At 48.4% G+C, this 16198-nt stretch overlaps 1 long non-coding RNA gene across 1 annotated transcript; it reads left to right on the plus strand.

The window, feature by feature from the left end:
• Window positions 1-10711: 10711 nt before the first annotated feature.
• LOC123382898 lies at window positions 10712-11671 on the plus strand. The gene is made up of 2 exons (XR_006592036.1): window positions 10712-10791; window positions 11109-11671. It is a non-coding gene; the product is annotated as an uncharacterized LOC123382898 (long non-coding RNA).
• Window positions 11672-16198: the final 4527 nt, after the last annotated feature.

The raw sequence follows: 16198 nt of genomic DNA on the forward strand, positions 1-16198 counted from the left end.
GAGCCCTGCATCGGGCTCTGTGCTGACAGCTCAGAGCCTGGAGCCTGCTTCAGATTCTGTGTCTCCCACTCATGCTCTGCCTCTTTCTCTCTGTCTCAAAAGTAAATAAACATTAAGCATTTTTAAATAAAATCTTTCTAAAAATACGAGGATAAAATTAGGCAAAATGAAGAATATAGAGCAGAAAGATGTTTACATATCATGATTACAACTATGGGTGAAATTTTACACATAAGCGTAAATGAATGTACTAAAAAAACGCTGAATTGTGTACTTTAAATGATTAATGATAAGTGAATTTTCCTTGATTAAAAAATGTTAAACGAGGCTCTAGAGATGTGTAAGCCATCTCTGTGGTAAGGTAAGGAGATGTTTGTGCTTATGTTTTTCTCCAAAGTGTTAAAATGTGAATCTTTTTCTAAGTTTAAAAAAAAAAACAAACGGTTTGCTCGGTCAGTCTCTGCCCCTCGTTTGTCTTGTGGGAGGTCGAGGACACCCTCGTCAGGGTCACTCTGAGCTGAGAGGAGCCAGGGGCGAATGCTGAGCCCAGATCCCGGCTGATGGGAAGTGTTGCCCAAGCCTGAGTTAGGCACCCGGATGGGCAGTGGCTCTTGGGATCATCTCACAGCCGGGCATGTCCACCAGGTGCAGCAAAGAGCCGGGAACTCACGCTGGGAGGGGCTGTCACCACACCTAGAGGGCTGTGCCCGCTGACCCCGCACAGCACCCAACCCAGGGGCGCCCATCCGTGCGCACCACAGGCGGGCAGGTGCGCCTACACAGACCCTCTGGACACTGGGACACGCCGGGCTGCATTTACTGTCCCTGGAAGGACAGTCCCTTCCGCACGAGCCCCCATCTGCAGTGCACCTGCTTCCCTGTGGAAGGAAGGGGAGAGGGTAAACAAGGCAGAGCTGTGAATTTGCAGGAGAAAAGCCATTCCGCGCGTTCAGTATTTAGGGACAGCGTCCCGCTCTTATTTCAGTTCCCCAGGCAATTGGTGAGCTTTCAGGAGGCCCCGGAGGGTGGTTTCTGGGCTCACCAACTGCCCTAACCACAGGCTTGAAGGATTCCCACTTCCCAGTAAACACTCACTTCCTCTCTGCCAGGCCTTTGGACCCACTGGTGGGGCATCTCAGTTCACAGCTGCTGTCCTGGGATAATTACACCAGCTCCTAAGTGTCCTGGTTTGCGGGCCACGTGGTGGGTCGTCCTACCCATTCCTGGTATCTGTGTTTCACGATAAACCTGCTCTGCATTGGTTAAGGAGGCTCGTTACACTATCCCAGCCACAGCTGACCCTAGAGAAGGACCCTCTGAGGACCCCAAGGTGGAGGGGTTAACATTTGAGGTCGCCTGCAGGGGTGGGAGGGGCACGAAGGAAGACAGGGGGTACGGCCTTGGGAAATGGAGCCGGTGCCTACTTCCTAGGAAGACAGATGAAAACCTTGTAAGTCTGTCACTAGGACAGCTCATCTGTGCAGAGGGCCCTCACCATTAGTAATAAACATCCACTGGGGGGGGGGGGGGTGGGAGGCAGAGAGCAGGCTACAACCAGGTTCCCAGACCCCAGGACACTCCTGATTTAGTAGAGGAGACATACAAGGATAAACAACAGAGCACAATTGTATGTGCCGGGTCCGTGCGGGCACATGTTTATTGAATCGTTTATTCATTCAACCAACATGAATTGAAATCACCCAGGCTAGGTGCTGGGGATGAATAGTCTAGTGCAATATCTCCTCACACAGCGGGTGCCATATGCCCGTGGTGGTGGGGCTGTGGTAGGCTGTTGGGTCTCCTTCCAAAATTGCCTCTCAAAGTTCTCTGAGGTCTTCTGCCTGGGCATTGGCTCCTCCTGGAGAGGAAAACCAGCCTGGCCTGCAGGGCGGTGCTGCAAAGTGGCGGCCAATGCGGTCCAGGGGCCAAAGCCACGTGTTGTCATATCCTGAATGCTGGCTGGGGCAGCGGTCACAGTCTCCGTGCTGAGTCAAACGTCTCCCTTGAGATGCCCAGCCTCAGAGGAAGGCAGAGCTTGATGAGAGATGACACCCTGAATAAAAAGATCTACTCCAAGCGGTTGAGATAGAAGCGACAATGAGTCTTTGTCCCAATTAAAATGCTGATTAATGAGTCCCAGAGCTGACCAGTGAGTGGACACGATTTGAAGACCCAGGGTGCTCCCTGGGGAAGTGGCCTTTCTCCAGATCACGAATTTGCACAGCTAGGATTTGGAAGGATTTGAGGGCTTTGAGGGTCCTCTGAGCCATCTCTGGTAGACTCCTCCCATTCCGTCTACTCATTACCCCTGGTGGAGAAGATCTAAAGTGCCCCAGGCATCCTCTCACCTTTCCTCTCCCTCCTCTTGCTCTCACCTCTCTTCTCTGCCGAAGTTGACGAAGTTGACGCTCCTCCTACACCCTTGGCCCTTTCTCTCCCTCCTTCCTCCCTCCCCTTCGCTCCAAGCCCTCCTCCCCACACACCTTCTCTCACCCCCGGTCTTCTCTGGATACTGCTACTCCCTCCAAGCACCTCCTCTTTCTTGTCAATCCCAAGCTTTATTTTTTACTGCTTAAAATGTGTTACTTGCTTGTTGGAAAAATTTGGAAAACGCACAAAGGTTTCCAAAGGAAAAAAGTGACTGATTATTCCACTACCATAAGACCACCAGTTTTTTTAAAATTTTTTTTTAATGTTTATTTATTTTTTGAGACAGAGACAGACAGAGCATGAGCAGGGGAGGGTCAGAGAGAGAGGGAGACACAGAATCCGAAGCAGGCTCCAGACTCCGAGCTGTCGGCACAGAGCCCGACACAGGGCTCGAACTCACGAACTGTGAGATCATGACCTGGGCCAAAGTCGGAGGCTCAACCAACTGAGCCACACAGGTGCCCCATAAGACAACCAGCTTTAAATTCATTAACGGTTCTTTTAATGCCTAAACTTGCGTATGTGTGTTTGTGTGTGTACACAATATATATCTTCATAAAATTGGTGACGGGAGGGCCTGGTTGGCGCAGTCGGTTAAACGTCCGACTTCAGCTCAGGTCATGATCTCACAGCTTGTGAGTTCAAGCCCCATGTCGGGCTCTGTGCTGACACCTCAGAGCCTGGAGCCTGCTTCAGATTCTGTGTCTCCCTCTCTCTCTGCCCCTCCCCTGCTCACGCTCTGTCTCTGTCTCAAAAATAAATAAACAAAAAAAAATTTTTTTAATTGGTGACAAATTGCGTTTAATACTTTATAATATAATTTCCCAGTTAATAAATCATGGACATTTTGTCATAAGATGCTTCCAAAATGTATATTTTAATGATTGCATAGTAGTATCTCAAAATTATCTTAACCAATCATTATTGATATTTACTGTTTTTTATACAAATCTTTCTTTATAAGAATACATTCCTAGGGGCACCTGGGTGGCTCATTCGGTTAAGCTTCCGACTTCGGCTCAGGTCATGATCTCACGGTTGGTGAGTTCGAGCCCCACGTCGGACTCTGTGCTGACAGCCAGGAGCCTGGAGCCTGCTTTGGATTCTCCGTGTGTGTGTCCCTCTCTCTGCCTCTACCCAACTCGCACTCTGTCTGCCTTTCTCTCTCTCAAAAGTGAACCTTAAAACAAAGTTTTAAAAAAGAATAAATTCCTGGAAATATAATTACTGGGTCAGGAGTATGTGACCATTTTTAAGGCTTTTGATATTTTATCAAATTATTAGCCAGAGGATTTGTACAAACTTATCTTCACCCAGTTGTGGATGTGTTTGCCTTTTCTGAGCACCCCCTGGGGACACGCTAGCCCAAACTGGGTGTTCTTGGTTTATTTTGTTGTTGTTGTTGTCGTTTATTTATTTATTTTTGAGAGAGACGGAGTGTGAGTGGGGGAGGGGCGGAGAGAGAGGGAGACCAAGGATCCGAAGCAGGCTCTGCGCTGTCGGCACAGAGCCTGATGTAGGGCTTGATCTCACGAACCATGAGATCATGACCTGAGGCCGAAGCCAGATGCTTAACCGGCTGAGCCGCCCTGGCACCTTGGGATATTATTGTTTTAAAAAACAAGTTGTGAACCTAGTTCTGTCCCCATATCCTCACCTTCTATTGTTCTATCGCTTCTAAACTGACTTCTGGTCTCACAGCTTTCCTAAGTCAAAACTCTTCAGTGCTGCTTGTTCTTGTCCTCTGATTTGCTTGATTTTGTTGAGCCCAGGATGCTCTCCACTCCAGCCCCGGAGCCCTGAAGCCAGAATCCTGGGGCAGATTCTAACACACCCCACATCTGGATGGATAAATGAATGAAAAATCTGTGTCCTCTGCTCTCTCGCTGGCTTTTCCTACTCGCTCTACATCCCTGCTCTGACTACATACACACCTGCGCCCACCACCATCCACAGCCCGCCCCTCCTCTGCCCCACTTGGGGGCTCCCGTCTCTGGAGCTGGCTCCCAAGTCCACTCAGACCTGAGACCTGGACCATTTCCATGTCTGCTGAGCATCTCCGTCTGGGGGTCTGGCCACCCATCAGTTCTGTCAACAACTCTGACGTCAAGTTCAAGGTTTCCCTCTCCCGCTGAGCCCCTCTTTCTTATTTCTTTACTCTTTCTGGTTCAAGTGGCCGTTACATATTCGACTCCTTTACCACTCTTTCTACCAGCTATCGTGCTCCAAGCCCCACAGGAGGACATCTTCCTGGTAGGTTTCTTTATCCACAGCCCTCCTGCCAGCTTCACCGTCACTGCCTTAGGTCCTCATTGCTCTCCTCTGGGCGGTTTTATCTGCTTCCTTCCTACTGGTCACCTTCCCCTAACCTCTCCCGTCTCCGATTCAGCTCTTCTCCTAGTGGTTACTGAAGTCTGTAGCTGACCATCCCCTTGAAGCATTTCTGACCATCTCATGTATCAGCCTAGGACCTCTCCACACTCTCCCAGTGACTACTGAATCCTCAACCTCTCCAGACTATCTTATAAAGACACTTTGGATTGTAACACTGATGGTCTCTTCTAGCCTTAATGCCCACTGCACGTCTGCAAAGATCCCACTTTCCATCCCTGTGAGGGCACCTGCCTGTTATTCGAACGTGCCTTTTCTTCCTCATCTACGTATCTTCAGGTCACTCTTGCCACTTGGATTGGCTATCCTTCAGGAACCAGGTCAAATCTTACATCTTCCACCACAGTATTCCTTATTCTTTAAAAAAAAAAATTAATAGTGATCCTCTCTCCTTCTGGATCCTCATGTCCCTTACATGTAACATTCTTTAACATCCTCACATAGGTTTGTCGGGCCCTAGGGGTGGAGGGGGGTGTCCTGAGATGGATGAGGGGAAATCGGGATGAGTCCGTCACCACATCCTTATGGCACTTACCACAAAATGCCTTAATAATGGCTAACATTTCCCACCCAGTGACACGAGAAAGCATGGTGCATGCATTACCTCACTCAATTTTCAGTGTAGAAGGCAAATTGGTAGCTCAAAGATTTCAATACAGGAGAATCTTCATCTAATTGGAAGAGGGAGATACGAGTGCCAAGTGAAGGTGCTGATTTCACTTAGATTTCATACTCATTCAAGGTGGCTTTGGAGGATGCTGGTGGCTGTCATGGAGGATGGACAAAAGCTTCCCCGAGCCACCGCTTGGGGATGCCAATGGATACGGTGTTATTTTTGTCCTCATTGTGCAAATGAGGACACTGAGTCCTAGAGAGGGTGACTGACTAGTCCAAGGTCACACAGCTGACACAGGATGGAGCTGAGTCTTGAGTCCAGGCCTTGTGATGACAAAGCCCATACTTTATGGCATCATCGTTACTGAAAGCTTATGGGATTTGGGTTTTCACCAGGTTGTTTTTCCTAAGTCCATGAGAACATCTTTCCATGTAGTTGGAACCCAATCAATATTGTTTGAATGGATGAATAAATGAACATTGAATGAATACAAGAGGTAAAGCCATCATAGTAGCCTTTTGTTCCCCCTGTACTCAGTTACTATCCCCAGAAAAATCCATCTACCTCTATTATCTCTAGAAATTCCCCTTGTGCTTTAGGTATGGAGTCCATGTTTGTGTGTGAATATACGTTGGTGTAAACGTGTGTGTGTGCCCTGGCTTTTCTGGCCAATATTCAAATTATGTGGATTAAGTAAGGGGATATGATGATATTCACAGCTACTAGACTTAGGAAGGGAGCATTATTTTTTAAAGGCTACCAACTAACTACTTATTAAAAATTCTGTAACTGTATGGATTACTCCTTTATTTTATTTTTTTAATTTTTTAATGTTTATTTTTGAGAGAGACAGAGAGCACGAGTCAGGGAGGGGCAGAGAGAGAGGAAGACACAGAATCTGAAGCAGGCTGCAAGCTCTTGAGCTGTCAGCACAGAGCCCGACGCGGGGCTCGAAACCATGGACCGTGGGATCATGACCCGAGCTGAAACCGGACGCTTAACCAACTGAGCCACCCAGGCACCCCTGGATTATTCCTTTAAACATAACTTTGGCCAACCCTGTCTTATGTAGTTAAATATTGACTTTGGTCTTTTATAGTAAGACTGGGCTGGATGTATGCTCATGGGTGCTCTATATCTGGGATACAATAAAACCTTGGGGTATTGTTATGGCTCCTCAAAATTCTTATGTTGGAGTCCTAAGCCCTACTACCTCAGAATTTGACTGTATTTAGAAATAGGGCCCTTAAACCCATAAATAAGGTAAAGTAAGGTCATCTGGCTGGGCCCTAACCCATTATGACTGGTGTCCTTAGGGAAGAGATTAGGGTACAGACACAGAGGGAGGACCACCTGAAGATAGGGAGAACACAGCCAAGGAGAGAGGCCACCAAAGAAGCCAAACCTGCTGACACCTTGATCATGGACTTCTAACTTTCAGAATTGTGAGAAAAATGCATTTCTGTTGCATTTTGTACCCTGTCTGCTGTGTTTTGTCATGGCAGCTTCAGCGAACTACTACATATATCAAGGTCTTGGTGTAGGAAGGGACTCTGGAGGACATCCAGTCAATCCACCCTTAGTATTCTTTTTTTTTTTTAATGTTTACTTATTTATTTTGAGAGAGAGAGAGAGAGAGAGAGAGAGAGCAAGTGGGGGAGGGGCAGAGAGAGAGAGAGAGAGAGAGAGAGAGAGAGAGAGAATCCCAAGCAGGCTCCATGCTGTCAGTGCAGGGCCCGACACAGGGCTCAGTCTCACAAACCATGATATCATGACCTGAGCCCAAATGAAGGCTCAACTGAGAGAGCCACCCAGGTGCCCCGGACACTTAGTATTTTTTTTTTAACGTTTTTTTATTTTTGAGACAGAGAGAGAGAGAGAGAGAGACAGAGCATGAACGGGGGAGGGGCAGAGAGAGAGGGAGACACAGAATCGGAAGCAGGCTCCAGGCTCTGAGCCATCGGCCCAGAGCCTGACGCGGGGCTTGAACTCACGGACCGTGAGATTGTGACCTGAGCTGAAGGCGGACGCTTAACTGACTGAGCCACCCAGGTGCCCCGACACTTAGTATTCTTGATGTCCCTCCTTTGCCTATCCCTCACCTTTCCAGTAGCATTTTTCTCTGAACATCTGTCTCCTCTTTGGAGATCTCATCTTCATGGGATGCCTCTTTCATTTCGGGCAGCTTTGAGTGGTAGAAACCTCCGTAGATTGAACAGAATCTTTGTCCAGATTCTGAAGGCAGCTCTGTACATGTGATAGAACGAGTACGGAGCAGAGGACGGGCACAACGTCTTTGCAGGCTAGCTCCCTGGGAAGTGGGCTCTGAAGTACTACTGTGCAGGATGGTTATAAAGGAGTGTCCTTAAGACCAACGCCTGTGGGAGAGAAGGGACCAAAGCAGGAGTGAGCAGGAGAGGTGGATCTCCAGCACAGACTCCAGGCTGGCCGTGGCCAGCCTGCAGGGATCTCGAGCTAGATGCTCTCCAGAGCATTTGGGCCGAGGTGGCCAGCTGTTCATACCCTGGCTTTGATCCACTGTCATATGTGGGCCACTTTGAGTAGGGCTGGGGTCTTAGAGAGGCAGCTCTCGGAGGCCGAGGCAATTCCCAGAGCCTCTAACCAGGAGGCGGAAAAACAAGTGCTCAGTCAAGGCCCACCTCGTCTTTGGAATCCTTTACTGGGGAAAGACGTGAGCTTGCCACTTGCCACAGAGCTGATTTATGAAACAGATCCACAGAGCATTCTTGAGGGCCCATCCCCAGGAGTCATCACTGCCCAGCTGGAGCTGGAGCTGGGTCACCAAGTAGAGTCCTTGTGGTCAGCACCCCAGCAATTGCAGCAACAGATGTTTCCTTGAAGGGGGTTCTGGAAGCACATCGCTGCGTTCACCCTACACTCCTGGTTTTATCTGGTAAATGTGTACTCATGCAGCCTGCACCATGTCATCAGCATATAGACTCCCATGATCACTATCGGTTTTTGATGACCATCCATTAGACCCCTAATTCTTTCCCACATATGCAGATCTCTTCCTAGACAGAAGTCCTGGAAACCAGAGAAGCTGTAGGACTTATTTTCTTAGAATAAAAATTAATTTTTTCTTCACGTTTATAACCTGCATGGGGTTCTCCCCTTGTCCTCATCAAGCCCCCTCAAAATGAAATTTCATTTGCACACAAATATTAGTTGGCGATGACTTGGGGGCCTTTGGATGGGGGCTGGCACAAGATTAATTTTTTTTTTTAATCAGGTCTTTTTATTTCAAGGGGAAATAAAGTACACTCACTGAATGGGATAAGAAACCATTTTCTCTACCCGCAATGTCAGGAGTCCCATGAACACCTGAGCTGCAGTGACATGTTCTCAATTTATTCTTGTGATGCTTGAGCCCCTCCCGGGCGGGTGAAGCGGTCAGCTGTCTGGAGGGCTCTCCATTAATCTGGCTTCATGGCAGCAAAGGGGAATCTGAAGGACACTGTTCCTGCAGACGTAGGACTGCGGCCAAACCACACAGTCCCAAACAGCACCAGCCCGAAGTTGCTGGAACGAGGAAACAAGGGGAATATGATAGTCGAACATGTGGCCCAGAGTGCAGCGTCCTGAGGAGGCCAAGTGGGACAACCTGGGGCTTTCTGAAGCGGGTGCTCGCAGCCACACCTGCAGGAAGGAGGGGAGGTTTCCACCCGCCTCTTCTTCTACCTGCACGTTGTTTCCCGGACACACCTGGGGATCTTGAGAAAACAAAACAGAACAACTCTCTTCAGTTTAAACCCTAAAGATTGCCCCGTCCTCCCTTCCCTTTGGTCTTCTCTTCCTCTCTCCTTTGAACAACAGGAGCGTCGCAACAAAGACCTAGAGGTCCAGCTCTCGGAGCGGAAATTCACGATGAGGTTACAGGATGAAGCTAATCCGAGTGGGCTTGATGGCAAGATCGGGCTTTCTTGGTTCGCAGCCTTGATTGGTGGAGAGGAGTGGGAAGCTTAGTTCTGATTGGCCGGAGGAGGGTGGTGGGAGGGTGTGGTGGTGCAAGCCCTGATTGGTGGAGATGAGAGGGACGCCCGGCTCTGATTGGCAGGGAGCTCTCCGGGGCAATCAGGTTTTTCTGCTCCTCTGGCTGAGATTTCTCACTGCCTGTTCCCAGCCTGTCCCAAGCCCCTTGTCCCTGGCTCCGCATCTCTCCAGCACGTGGTCCACCTTGGAAGCTGTGTGGGTGCCAGTCCCGCCCCACCCCAGAGGGCACCTGCTGTGGTGTCAGCCCTCCCAGGTTTCCTTAGTGTAAGGAAGGCTAGCTCTAAGACACCTGCACCTGTTCAAGAACAAGGCCCATCTGGCCCCCAGTGATTAGCCACAGCCACCGGAGGCGACCCAGTGACCGCAGGAAAGATAGCACGCATTAAAATGGCACATCAAGGGGCGCCTGGGTGGCTCAGTGGGTTAAGCGTCCGAGTCTCAGTTTCAGCTCAGGTCATGATCTCACGGTGCCTGAGTTCGAGCTCTGCGCTGACAGTGGAGAGCCTGCTTGGGATTCTCTCTCCCCCCTCTCCTCTGTTCTCACTCTCAAAATAAATAAATGAACTTTAAAAAAAATAAATACAATGGCACATCAATAATTCTGGCGACAACTTATTAGGAAATATGAAAAATAATGCATATCACTCCTCATCACCTTCTCCAGATTTTAGAAACGTTGCCAAGGAAGGCAAAAAACCCCACTTTCCAGTCCCTGGCTTCCCTCTGGCTTAAATGACTTTTGGGAAATGCAACAGTAATTGTTGAGGACAGGCTCTGCGCTCTTTCCAGCCCGCTCCCAGCACCCCTTCTGGCGGGCCACGTGCTCTCCCAAGGGGTCTTCCACTCAACTCCGTGTGCCCACAAAACACCCCTCCTTGTCATTGTGCGAGACAAGGGCTGGAGTCTCACAGAGGCATCCAGGAATTGAAAACTGGTTTTGCTTTCTTGTTAAGATCTTCGAAGGCTTCTGATCTGTCCTTTTTGGAAAAAGAAAAATGTTCTTTTCATTTTTACCGTAGTATTTCATGGGAGAACTAAAAAAAAAAAAATCCTACTGGAAATAATGTGGGGGAAAAAGCAATCCCATTGCAAATGGGACCTGGAATCATTCAGGAGAGAAGGACGAGAAAGGGTTTGTATCCCATCAGACAGCCTAGACCTAAGGCTGCTTTCTACTGATGTAGCTAAGACACCACTCAGCACATGAGGTCACAGAAAGGTTGCTGTGGCAGGTTCCCCAGGAGAATTGTCTCCGAGCCTCTGGGGCAGGGAGACACAGGTGCTGGGCCAGGGGCTGCTAGCCCTGTGGACGCTGTCCGTAGGAAGGTTTTTGCACACAGGTATCTGTCATCTCTCCCAGACCTTGCCCTCCCTCAGGCCTGCATTTTGTGACTTTTGTACTTTTACCATTTCAGTGTTTTCCATTAGCATCTACTGTTATTTAAATTATTGATCCATTAAGTGCTCATACCTTGCTAGACTGAGTAGTAACTAGCTAAGTGGGGGGGGGGGGGGGCATTTTACACACACACACACACACACACACACACACACTCACTCATCAATATGCATGGTTTCTACAATTCTATTATCTTTTATTGCTTTTCCCTCTATTCTTACTTGCCTTTTCCTCTAACAAATCCGGGATGCTTTGCAGACACGTCGGTGAATGTGGCATTTCTTGCGTCCTAAATGAAAACGTGCAGTGGCCAAGGAGCTGGGGAGGGTACCTCCCAGGACGCACGGAAGCTCGCTCCGCAAGAGAGCCTGGTGTCTGTGCACGCAGCCTGCGGCTCTGCAGGGACCGGCCTGGCCTGCTCCCCGACCCTGCTCTTTCTGCCCCTTTGCCAATTTATCATCCTGCACAGAAGGGAAGAGACCAGATGGATTGGGGCCAGAGCTAATACTAATGCACTTCTATTTATGAGTAATCATTTTTAACAGAAAATGGGATTTGCTGTCCTGGAGAGAAGGTCAGATGGAGACTAAACCTCTCATCGTGAGAAGCTGGTCTCATCGGGTGAAATCAAAAAGGCAGAGGGGCTAACGGTCATTGGTGCAAGGCAGGGCATCAAAAGCGAGGCATAGGAATCCGCCCGATTAAAAAGCCATCTTTTTTCACGAGGGGAGAAAATGAATAATTTAGCTGCTGCTGGGTACAGCCAGCAGTCTTGTATCTGGAACAAGGCCTGAATAAAAACAAGATGACCCAAGAGCTAACACAAGATGGGTATCGTGGGCCGCCTCTCATCGTTGTGTTAGTAGCTGGTGCTGTGTGAAAAGCGGGCGTAAAACACAATTCCGCCGGGGCGCCTGGGTGGCGCAGTCGGTTAAGCGTCCGACTTCAGCCAGGTCACGATCTCGCGGTCTGTGAGTTCGAGCCCCGCGTCGGGCTCTGGGCTGATGGCTCAGAGCCTGGAGCCTGTTTCCGATTCTGTGTCTCCCTCTCTCTCTGCCCCTCCCCCGTTCATGCTCTGTCTCTCTCTGTCCCAAAAATAAATAAACGTTGAAAAAAAAAAATTAAAAAAAAAAAAACACAATTCCGCCAGTTTGGATCTCAGAGCGCGATGTGCCTTTACAGACAAAGAGCACGCAGAGCCACACTCGGAAGATTTGTCACTTGAGGTGCCCATGCTCAGTTCATTTCCTGCATTACAGTCTAGGCTCTGCTTAAATTCTCATGTTTGTGAGATATTAAAAACGGTTCAAATCCTACAGACTCGGAGCTTTGAGTACCACAGACGCCAGCAAGTTCCGGCCACCTGCTGCCCCTTTGCAGACACACGGATCCCGCAGCTGCGCTGACACACGTCTTCTGTTTACAGACTAAGACGTTGCAGGTGCTTAGGAAATCCAGAAAGGGCAGCTGAGAGCTTCTCCCCAGGGCTCCCCGGTCCAATCCCCTCTGCTTCTCTTGCCCTGATGAGCCTCTCCCTCTGGTCCTCAGCGTTCGTATCACACCGTGGCACCACCAGGGTTGCCACATTTAGCAAGAAAAATGTAAGGTGCCCCCTTAAACTGCAATTTCACGTCAACAACAAATACTTTTTCAGTAGGTCTCGTGCATAATCGGGCATGCTGTATTTTCTGTGGCATCCATAGGCACCGAGTGTGTGCATGGGGTCTGCCAGGGGGCGTGCCTCCTGGGGTCCCCCGGAGTCCCTCACACAAGCACAGGATGGTCCCCAGTGCCTGGGCCTTGCGGAAATGGGGTAACTACTCCTGCTTTCTTTTCCGGACGTAAGGCAGAGTCACGATGATCCAGGGTACAAAGTTGTAGGTAACAAGGAGCAAAAGGAGGAGGATGTGGTGGCAATCCTAGGAGAAATACCCCGTAGATATTTCCAACCTCTTGTTTAGAAGTAGAAAATCTTTGGGGTGCCTGGGTGGCTCAGTCTGTTAAGCGTCTGACTTCGGCTCAGGTCGTGTATTCGCGGTTTGTGAGTTCGAGCCCCTCACCCGGCCCTGTGCTGACAGCTCAGAGCCTGGAGCCCACTTCAAATTCTGTGTCTCCTCCTCTCTGCCCTTCCCATGCTCATGCTCTCTCTCTCTCTCTCTCTCTCTCTCTCTCTCTCTCTCTCTATCTCTATCTCTATCTCTCAATAATAAATAAATGTTAAAAAAAAAATTTAAAAGAAGTAGAAAATCTTTGGGGGTGCCTGGGTGGCTTAGTCGTTAAGCATCTTACTTCGGTTCAAGTCATGATCTCACAGTTCGTGAGTTTGAGTCCCACACACCACGTGAACACGAGCCCCCATCAGGTAAGCGGAGCTTTCTCTCCCTCTTTCTGTCTTTCTCTCTACCTGCACCCCCCCTCTCTCCCTCTGCCCCTCCTGGGATTCTCTCTCTCTCTGCCCCTCACTCACATGCACTCTCTCTCCAAAAAAAATTAAAAAAAAAAAAAAAGTAGAAAATCTTTCATTAGCTCTGTTGATCTTGACCTTAAGGGAGTCAGTCACTGAAGTGCTTTGATCCCAGCTTTATTTCTGACACAACAGAGCAAATTAGTCAGTGTTTACACTGTGATTTTACACTGCCAGGTAATGCTAATGTGTAAGATCTGCTGTGTGGCTGTTTCTTATTTATTTTTATTTTTTTTTTATTTTTGAGAGAGAGAGACACATACACACACACAGAGCATGAGCTGGGGAGGGGCACAGAGAGAGAGATGCACAGAATCCGAAGCAGGCTCCAGGCTCCAAGCTGTCAGCACAGAGCCCAACGCGGGGCTCGAACTCATGAACTGTGAGAATATGACCTGAACTGAAGTCAGACGCTTCACCTACTGAGGCACCCAGGTGCCCCTAGGTGGATTCTCTTGATTCCCAGGGAAAAGACCCCTTCCCAGGTCACCTCATACAAGGGGCACTTGTAGTAAAGGATATTTCCCCAGAGCCAGGTCTTCAGGACCTGGAACGTCCTGTGTGATGTGGATCTTGGTGTCTCTCAGGAGCCAGACTTTGCAGCTCTCTATTCTAGAGGCTCCGCTGTCTGTGGGACTCCAGCCTTAGTTATCGCCCTGATGCCTGGTGGGCCTCTGCTCCTTCCTGTTGCCAGGAGTAGATGTAGACTCAGCACCCCACATTCGAAACATCTGTATGGGCAGACACAATTTACTAAGACTCCGGATTCTGGGGCGCCTGGGTGGCTCCGTCGGTTGGGCATCTGATTCTTGATTTCGGCTCAGGTCATGATCTCACAGGTTTGTGGGTTCAAGTCCCATGTCGGGCTCTGTGCTGGCAGAGCAGAGCCTGCTTGAGATTCTGTCCCTCTCTCTTTGGCCCTCCTCTGCTCTAAATAAACTTAAACAACAACAAAAAAAAGAAATAGATGAAAAACTCCCGATTCTATGTTGCTCTGGAGACTATAAACTCTCTAAAGAGCCCATTCCTGTCCAGTTTGCTATCCTCCCTTATGTTCAGGCTCCAAGAAGAGCGCCAGGCAAGGGCACCATTCGCCCATCTAATCCGCTGTGATGAGGGTGGCAGGACCATGAAGTACAAAGCATAGCAACTTATTAGAAGGAACCACCTGTGGCCATCTCTTCCCCAGAAGGGGGCGTTGGGCACCGTGGGAGCTTCCCAGTCTACCCATCAATCAGTACCTCTTACTTCCACGAACAGCTTCAAAGGACCCCCATCCAACCTAACCCAACTATTGCAACCCAACAGCTACAGTCTTTTCTCAGTGATGGAAAATGAAATGTGTGGGTAGCCACAGAATCAGAGTGGTTTAAAGTTTGATGTTGTTTTAGAAATTATATAGATGAGGAGACTGAAGTCCCCACAGCCGGCCGACGCATCCAGTTAATGTCATCTCATTCATCAACGAGACTCCAACTCTGGGGCCATCTCCCTTCTTCGGCTCTTCTGTACCACCAGACTATCCTGTATCCTGACTCTCTGCTCCAGGGTTGACCAAACTCCGATTCCCATCCCAACAATTTAGTTTTTCCAATCAAGAAAAAAATGAGATGGGGGGAAAAATCAGATTGCCTGTATGTGCAGTCACTTTTGGACCAAGTTCCTACCCACACCAGAAGCTTAGGCAAGGATATGTTTCTTTGTTTAGTTTGTATGGATCTTGTCCAACCCCAGTCTTGTATTTGGAAAAGAAGAAACAGCGGCTGTGGTTATTCCGGTGAATGATGTGAGCCTTCTCTGCTCCCTGAGTGCATATCTCCTTCCTGACCCTTGATCCAAGGCAATTAAGAAAAGCACTAAAATCATAAAACCTCACTTTTGATCAATGCATTCCGGCCAGAGAGAGGAAGATCGTGTTGTCCTTACAGAATATCTATAATTAGATTGGGTTTGGAACTCGGACTGCTGTATTGAGTAGGGAAAAAAAAAAAAAAAAAGCATAGTTTTAAATCACCATCTCAATATTTCAGAAGGAACCAGAGGCTCTAACAGCTCTGGATAGAATTAGGAGTGAAATCAGGGCATTTTGAACTAGTGGCCTTATTGCAATATTTTGTAAGCGGCCGCATGAGTAATTGGGTCTTGTACAAATGAGGGGTGGCCCTTGGAAGTTGACATCTTTGCGTAGCCTAATGAAGCAACATCAGTGCAAGGGAATAAGGTACTCCTTATGAGAGGCAGTACGGATTCCGTTGCCCCTCATAACACCTTGAGATGCCATGAAGCCACAAACTGAATTAAAAAACCCACAACTTTATTGAGATTAATTTATGCACATAAAGGTATCTATATAAGTTGTATGACTGAATGCATCTTGAAAGATATATACACCTGTGAGATTATGACCACAATCAAGATACATAACACTTCCATCCATTCCAAAAGTTACCATGCGACTCTGCAGTCCACAACCGCCAACCTTTGCCCCTCAAGGAACCACTGATCTGCTTCTGTCTCCATGGATTAGTTTGCATTTTCTAAAATTTTATATAAATGGAAACGGGTGACAGGCGCTCTTTTGTTGCTGGCCTCTTGCACTCAGAATAATTATTTTGAGATGAATCCATGTCACTTGTGAATTCACACGTTTGTGTTTTTTTATGGCTGGATAGTGTTCTACGTAGTGGTGGGAACTAGGGTGTTTCCACTTCTGGGGTAATCACAGATAAAGTTGCCATGGACATTTATGTAAACGTTTTTGTGTGGACACGTTTTCATCTCTCTTAAGCAAGACCCTAGGTGTGGAATTGCTGGGTCATGCAGGAGCTGTGTACTTGACTTGATAAGAAACTGCCAGGCTGTCTTCCCAAGTGGTTGTGCTGTT

The sequence above is a fragment of the Felis catus genome, chromosome F1 (assembly GCF_018350175.1).
Source record: "Felis catus isolate Fca126 chromosome F1, F.catus_Fca126_mat1.0, whole genome shotgun sequence".
Lineage (NCBI taxonomy): Eukaryota > Metazoa > Chordata > Mammalia > Carnivora > Felidae > Felis > Felis catus.